Source organism: Nicotiana sylvestris, chromosome 5 (genome assembly GCF_000393655.2).
Source record: "Nicotiana sylvestris chromosome 5, ASM39365v2, whole genome shotgun sequence".
Taxonomy (NCBI): Eukaryota; Viridiplantae; Streptophyta; class Magnoliopsida; order Solanales; family Solanaceae; genus Nicotiana; species Nicotiana sylvestris.
Window position 1 is genome coordinate 161,593,939 of NC_091061.1, and position 8,757 is coordinate 161,602,695.

The window sequence follows — 8,757 nt, forward strand, 5'->3', positions numbered from 1 at the left end:
TTAATTATGGAAATATTTGAGAATTGGCTTAATGAATCTCTAATATTGGCTTGCCTAGCAAGTGAAATATTAGGCGCCATCATAGTCCCGAGGAGGGTAATTCCGGATCGTAACATGATCTTTGTGTGGATGTGGACTACACAATTTAATAAGCGAAGATATGGTATGATCTAGAGACTTTTGAGAAGAAGATAATGTATCTGAATTAGATGTGGCATTAAACCAGGAGATATTATGAAAGGATCCTTTATATTTGAAAAAATATTTTCGTATGGAAAAATATTTTCCAAGAACATGACATCTCTGGAGAAATATATTTTTGAGAATTCGGGATCAAAGCACTGATGACTGTAAAAGTGGGTAGAAAATCCAAAATAGAGACATGGTGTAGATCTTGGTTCTAGTTTATTTTTGGTATATGATTTTAGCCAAGAATAACATAGACAACCAAACGTAAAAATTGAGGAAGTATTAGGAGAGGTACCGAAGAGAGCTTGATATTGGAAAATATTACCAATGGATGGTAGAGGAAATCTGTTAACTAGATAAATAGCAGTTTGGCAAGCAAAACTCCAAAATTGTGGCGGTAGAGATGCTTGGTGAAGCAGGGTTCTTGCAGTTTCAATAATATGCCCATGATGTCTTTCAGCTAAGGCAATTCCTTTCTATATATGGAGCTTTGGTAGTGAATTTAGTCCTTTAAATTCTTCTCCTCCATCTGAATAAAGGGTGAGGATCTTAGTATTGAAAAAGTTTTCAATGAGTGGTCGAAATTCTGAAAAGACCTTGAAGACTTCACTTTTGTTTATGTGTATAAATGTATTTGGTAAATTGATCGACAAAGATAACGTGATAAAGCTTTTTATCCTGGGTGAGAACAGGTGAAGGACCCCAAACATCCGTGTAAAGTATTTCAAAAAGGCTTTTAACTACACAAAGAGTTCTGCGAAAAGGGAATCACGTGGCTTTTATTGCAGTTGCATGAATTACAAGATTAATAATTATCAAAATAAGACAACTTATGATTGTTTAAGAGAAACTGTAGAAGGCGGATATTAGGATGTCCTAAACGAAGATGCCATATAGATAGAGAAACTTTTGAGGTATTTTCCGTGTAGGCTGTTGGAGATGAATGTGCTGAAGTTGTAAGCTTTTGCCTTTCGTACAAATCATCTCTATTCTAGCCTTGTAATAGCGGTACCACCGTAGTCAGTGCCTTCACAACAAAAGACGAAGGAACGAATTCAATAGATATTTGATTTTGTTGATAAAATATTGAAACAGATATAAGATACTTTTTAAGATAAGGAGCACATAAAATTTCATGTAATGAAAAAGAACGAAGTGGAGTGTTTAGTGTAGTAGAACCAGTGTGGGTGATCGAAATACCATTACCATAACCCTTTGAAACCTTTTCAGAACCTGTGTATTAATGTGGAGAGGCTATGCTTAGAGGATCGGCAGTAATATGATGTGAGGCACCAGTACCCAGAATCCAAGGAGCAGCGTTGGGAGAATTTCGAGAAGGATACATAGCCTTGGCTTCAAAATGGTTATGTGATTTTGAACGGCAAATATTTGTTGTATGGCCAATTTTTTGACATAACTAACATTAAATTAGCATTTTGGACTGCAACAGAGCAGAGGGACGCCATGGCTAGGAAAACTTTCCATTGCTTTGAGTGTTTTGGGAACGCCATTGTTGTTGTCCAATAGGAGTAGTTTGCGGACGCCATTGAGGCTGTACAGACCAACAATGAGATTGCATGTTGCCATTATTATTATTGTTTACTGTTCGCTGTGCAACTTGAACAGCCATAGGAGTTACTGGTTTCTTCTTTTCAGCTTGCTTGAGATAAAGTTCATGATCTGTGAGCTTGTGTGCCAATTCTACATAGATATAGGTGAGTCCCTTGATCGAATAACAGTACTCAGTGCTTCATATTCGGGTCTGAGACCGCTCAGTATCTTCACAACCAATTCTTCATTAGAAATGCGAACACCGACAACAACTAACTCATCAATGATTGTTCTTAGTTCTCTGAGATAATCAGTGACAGAATTTGATCTCGTTGAAATTTGGCTAGTGCATCTCGAAGACTATAGATCCGGGTTTGAGATCTGTTCGCATATGTGTTATGCAAATAATTCCATGCTTCTTTTGAAGTTTCAGCGGAGGCAATAGATGGTGCAATAGTGGAACCGACAGATGCCATTAAGGCATTGGCGATGAGATTATCTTGTTGAAACTAAAATTTTAAATCTGGATTGACAACATCCTGAGTTTCTTGCTTAATGGTGTGTGGAGGTGGTGTTATAGATCCATCGAGATAACCCATCAAGTCAATGCCATTCATGACCTTTTGAATTTGAGCTTTCCATGTTGCGAAGGTTGCACCACCAACAAGTTTGATAGGAAGCTGTGCAATTGGGTTGATGTTAATAATCTGTTTTTTGGTTGCAACAACATCAATAACTGTGGAAGAGGTATTGTTTTGAAGAACAGAGGGGTTGACTGGATCATTGTTGTTTGGATTAGTGCCTGAAGCAAAGGAATCACCCATTGATTTTCTGGTGGTTTAGAGGGGAGGAAAAAAAGAATACTTTATGAATAAGAGGGAGAAGATGATTTTGTAGTCTATACTCTTTTGAGTGTTTATTGCCTGATACCGTAAAGGAGTAGAGTAAAGGGAAAAAGGCTTGCTGTGCATCATTGATATGTGCTCTTTAAATACAAGTGAATTGTGTGGGAAGGAATCACACAATATCAGTAAATATAAATTAGTAGTAATTAATATTGACATAATAGAAGTACGTGGGTCGATCAAGTATCCGAAGTCTAAAGAAAAATCATTATTGATGATCCAAGACGAATCATAATCAAAGTGGTAAGAATCAGAAATATACAGTAATAAAATCAAGAATAAAAGATACTGATTTGGTGAATATTCTATCCTAATTTAGTTCCATTAATATCTATATTATGTGTCGAAAGTTATGCTTTCAGAAGAATCCATAACAGTGTATTACATCGGCTCCTGTGATTGTTAGGTTCCCTTATTTGTTTGACATCGTGTGTTAATTGACGAAATTGTGCTTATTTCTCTGTTGATCATGTGATGTTTTAGTATAACACTCTGTTTTGATCAACGATAATGTTGGCCTGAAATTAGGTCTTAAAATAAGAATATGGCAGTTGTACTTGCTAAAAATTGGATTGGAAGTGACCGTCATGCCAGTGGAAGTTAACTGTTTCCTTATTGGTATATGTTGTGATTATCTTTAAGAGTGAAATGATTTGTTTAATTTTTGTTAAATTGTGATATAGAAGTTAAACCCCATCTATTAATTAAGGTAATTGTCCAGAAATAACGTGTCTCTCAAAATTAAGATGATTAATATTTATAATTTATTATAATAGTTAAATTACAGTAACGGCATAATTTTTTAATAGATATAATTTAAATTCTATTGCTGGTCATTTGTTGTTACAAAAGTGCCACCAGATCTTCCACCACTCCATCTATCTCTTTATCCCCTTTTGCATTCATCTTCTCACCCAATTCTCTAGTTGTCTTCCTCACAGCCTCCACACTTTCCTCCATTACCATATTCTTTATCGCCTTTGCAATCTCTTCACTTTGTAGCTTCCCATTCTCGTCCCTCACTGCTTCAACTCCCATCCCGATATTTACTACAAGCCTAGCATTCATTGGTTGGTCAATTGTATTGGCATTGCAATTATAGGCACACCAAACTTCATACTTTTCATGAAAGAACTCCATCCGCAGTGACTCACGAACCCACCAATACTCGTGTGTTGAAGAATTGCAGCTTGTGGAACCCATCCTTCCAAAACCTTTCCTCTTTCTCTTGCCCTTCCAAGAAACCCGTCTGGTAATGCATCTTCAATGGTACAAATTTTTTCACGTTGTGGAAACCTAATGACCCAAATGAAGTTCACTTTGCTAAGCTCTAGCCCTTGAGCTAGTGCATGTATTTCCTCCTTGGATAAAAAATACTCACTCCCAAATGAAACAAACACAATTGAACTTTTTCCTTTCTTGGCAAGCCATTGTATGGTCTCCTCGTCTTATCTTGGTCCGTGGATTCTTGAACTAGTGTACCAACCGGGACTATTTTCTTGGATACCAAATTTGAAAGATAATTCATATATTTTCCTTCAATGTCTCTTCAAGTTTTCACCATAATAATATCGCGTGATCGCCTAAGTGCCTAGTCAAATGGGAATTTTTGTCCTGGTGCTTGATTAAGAGCTTCCTTCAATAAAAGTATTTCGTATTCGCGCACGTAAATTTCATGAAAAGGGAACTCCTCTTCTGTGTTTTCAGATATGTGGAAGTTGCGACAGTGCGGCAAAAGGGAGGAACTGCACAGCAAGAATATTCATAGATAAAGCCAACGGAGCAGCCAATGGCTCATTGAAGTCATAAATGACCAAGTCCGGATTTAGAGCTTGTAATATTTTGGAAAAGTTTGGAGCGACCGTCTGAAATACTTTTTTCTAGGTTTTCATAAGATGAGGTGCGAGGCCATTGGTAGTGTGGTAATGAGGAGAAAAACTTGGCAAAGATGGAAGATGAAGCTCGACTAATTCAATTGTAATGACCCTACCGGTTGTTTTGAGTAATTGTACTTCGCTCGGTAGTTTACGAGCATGAATAGCTCTGTATGATGTATTATGACTTGTGTGAATTATTAGTTTCGGTTTTCAGGTTATTCGGAATTGATTTGGAAGAATGATTCTCAACTAGGAAACTTTAAATTGGAAGAGTTGACCATTTTTTACTTTTTAGTATTTGACCTCGTATTGGAGTTTTAATGGTTCTGTTAGCTACGTTGGATGATTTTGGACTTAGGAGCATATCCGGATTGTGATTTGGAGGTCCGTAGTTAAATTTGGCTTGAAATGGCGAAAGTTTGACTTTTGGAAAGTTTGACCGGTAGTGACTTTTGATATCGAATTCGGATTGTGGTTTTGAAAATTGGAATAGCTTTGTTATATCATTTGGGACTTGTGTGCAAAATTTGGAGTCAATCAGACATGATTTGATATATTCCAGCGTCGGTTGTGGAATTTGGAAGTTCCAAAATACATTAGGCTTGAATCTTTGTGCAATTCGTGTTTTTTATATTGTTTGAGGTGATTTGAGGACTCGACTAAGTTCATATGATATTTTAAGACTCGTTGGTATATTTGGTTGAGGTCCCGGGGGGCGTCGGGTTGATTTCAGATGATTTTCGGAATAAGGGTTGAAGTTGAAGAGTTACGGAAGATTTGCAATTTGATGGTGTAATCGCACCTGCGGAGTGAGCACCACAGACGCGAGCTCGCAGAAGTGAGAATTGGACCGCAGAAGAGGTCAAGAAGGGAGCTTGCAGAGGTCGTAGGTGCGAGGCCCTTTCCGCTCCTGCGTGTCAGCAGATGCATACAGTTGGTTGCAGAAGCGCAAGAAGGCTTGGCTGGAATAGACCGTAGAAGCAGAGCTCCTGTCTCAGAAGAGGCTCATGTGCCTGCAAAAGCAGAAATCGCTGGGCAGAATGTTATAAGTTTGAGGGTTGGTCATTTTTATCACAGATTGAGCTATGGACTTCGGAATGGAGCGATTTATTGGATCAATTTTCATCACAAGGATTTGGTAAGTGTTCTACACTTGGTTTTGATTTTATTTCATGAATCTATCTTCTTTTTTAGCAATTGGTTGATGAATTCTAAAGAGAAATTGGGGGTTTTAGCATAAAGTTTCAGAAAGTGAATTTTTGAGTTTTGATCATCGATCTGGAGTCGGATTTGAGTGAAACTAGTATGGTTGGACTTGTAATTGAATGGGTTCTCGGATTTTGTGAGTTTTGTCGGGTTCTGAGGTGTGGGTCCGAGTTGGACTTTTTGGTTAATTTTGGGCTTTTGATTCAAGATTTGACCCTTGTCGATTGGGATTGATTCCTTTAGCATTGTTTGATGTATTTGAGTTTTTTTGGTTAGTTTCGAGCGGTTAGGAGGTCGGAACGCACGGGATGACATTTTTGGAGCATCGCTTGGTTTGCTCAGTATTCGAATTGGCTCTTTCGAGGTAAGTAACACTTCTAAACTTGGTATTGAAGGTATAAACCCCCGAATCACATGTTATGTGATTGATGTTGAGGTGACGTGCATGCTAGGTGACGGGTGTGTGGGCGTGTACCGAAGTGACTGTGATTTAGTCGATTCCATAAAAATTGTGCAGCTATCTTATCTGAACATTTTATTGTACTATACGTGTTAGAGCACTTGATGTGTGATCCATGTTAGAAACCATGCCTAGGCTACATGCTTATCCTGTTGGGATTCATTGAGGTTATTTCTGCTATTGAGCTATCTGCTTTCATTGCATTACATACTCAGTCATACGCATTCATATTATATCATATATCAATCTCTGTTACCATTAAACAATACATCACATCATTATTTTGGGCTGATTTTTCATGACATTGTGAGCCCCAGAGACTGGAGAGATTGATGACTGAGTGAGGCCGGGGGACTGATGGTGAGGATGTTTATGGGATCGGGATGCATGTTGCAGTATGTTTTATTGATTCATGATGGGAGCGAGCTGCACGCCGCAATATATTTTACTGATTTATGTCATGATTGGCTTGTTATAGCACTTGGGCTAAAGGAGCCCCTCCGGAGTCTGTACACATCCCCAGTGAGTGTAGGTACCTACTGAGTGCGAGTGCCAAGCACCGAATGATTGGGAGGACTGAGTGACTGTGAAGACTGAATGACTGTGAAGACTGAATGACTGTGAGAACTGAGTGACTGGGAGGACTGAGTAAATTGATACTCTGAGAGTATGTATATGCTTTTATCACTGAGTTGCATTCCTCATGTTGTACGGTATCACGTCATTCATGACTTCTTACATATATTAACATATAGGCATTGAGATGTATTTTCATCATGCCATTTGAAAATGAAGCATTTACCGTGAAAAACTTTTGGAAAAAATTACAGTTTTCAAACATACTCATATATTTTGGCAATTTCAGTAAAAGGCTTGGATTTTCACTGATATACTTGAAAAGCGGAACTATTTTTTTGGAAAACTATGAATAAGATGTTCTTTTTATCTCTAAGTTACTCCTTTTGTTACTTGCTTTAGATTGTCATGAACTGTTATTGGTCATTGGTGTCAGATCGACCTTTGTTCTAACTCGTTACTACTTTCAACGTAAGGTTAGGTTTGTTACTTATTGAGTACACGGGGTCGGTTATACTCATACTACACTTCTTCACCTTGCGTGCAGATGACTGCTGATGTTGTTGTGATCGACGGAAGCTGGGATTGAAGACGTATCTGCATTTCGGTTGTAGCTGCCTCTTGTTCATGGTAGCCTTAGAATATATAAATATGTTTATGTACCTTTTGAAGAGATGATATATTTATTCCATACTAGTTTTGTAAATTCTAATCTTAGAAGCTTATGATTTGTACTACCAGTCCTTAGGGGAATGAATAAGATTCTGATAATTTCTTTTATTTAATTGCCTTATTAATTTCATTAGAATTAGATAGCTATTAATTGGCTTACCAAGCGGGTTGGGTTAGGCGCCATCATGACTAGTTAAATTTTTAGTCGTGACATTAATTTATTGAGAATATTTCTCTGCGACATTTTTCTTGATGGAGTTTAAATTTACAGGAGCAGAACATATGTAAATGTGGAAATTTCTAGTTGTGAGTTTCTTGGTTAGCCCTAGGAATGGACTTATGGGACCATGTGCTAGATATGGTACCATGAGTATGGTAATTATGTTTTTCTTGCCCTCCATTGATGACTAGATTTCTCCCTTTCTCTTTCTCTTAGTTTCTTTATGATGGATCTTGTTACAAGTATGATGATAATCTATTTATAGTGTTTGCTTACAGGAGTGAAGCTAGGATATGCGGTACGGGTTCGACTACAGCTAACAACTTTTGAATAGATCCTATTTGTATTAGAAATATAAATATGTATAAATATTTAATTACGAACTAAGTGACTAAGACGAGTTATATATTACTTTGATAGTAAATTCAGAACTCAAAAATTTTAAATTTTAGTTGTTGATACCCAATTTTCCCTCATATTTTTTAATTGTATATATATATATATATATATATATATATACTTTTAAAATGGTACATATGCATTATCATTTATCTTATAAGCCTATACAAGCATTTTTCATAATTTTCCATAATTTTAAAAGGTTGTCAATCGATTTATTTCTGCATTTTATTATATAAATATTTAGTAATTATCCTTCAAATTATTTTATGATGAACTAATTATCTAAACTCTTCATTTACACATACATGAATGTTTATAAATATTTTACTACTTTTTTGATAATTACATTTGCATTTTAGGACTAATTACACATTTTTGCAATGATAGCCCATATTAATGTATAATTACATTATTTATGCAGAAAATAACTTTTTATATTTTTATAACGTTAAGTATTTATTCTTAACTATTTTTAGTGCATAAATAACTTTTTTGTTGTTTAGTAACTACTTTTATAAATTATTTTTACTATATATTGGGTATTTAAATGATAGCCTAATTCTAAACCTGTTTTCGGACCTAAAATTACCCAAACCTCGGCCTAATTACCCTAATACACCAGTGTCACGATCCAAAAATTGACCCGGTCGTGATGACGCCTATCGTGAAACTAGGTCAGCCGACATAACTCCTGAATCA

The 8,757-nt window shown here is 36.5% G+C and overlaps 1 pseudogene; it reads right to left on the minus strand.

Annotated features, from left to right (window-relative positions):
* Window positions 1-3,488: 3,488 nt before the first annotated feature.
* On the minus strand, window positions 3,489-7,837 carry LOC138869582 (UDP-glucosyltransferase 29-like; annotated as a pseudogene).
* Between the last annotated feature and the right edge of the window lie 920 nt (window positions 7,838-8,757).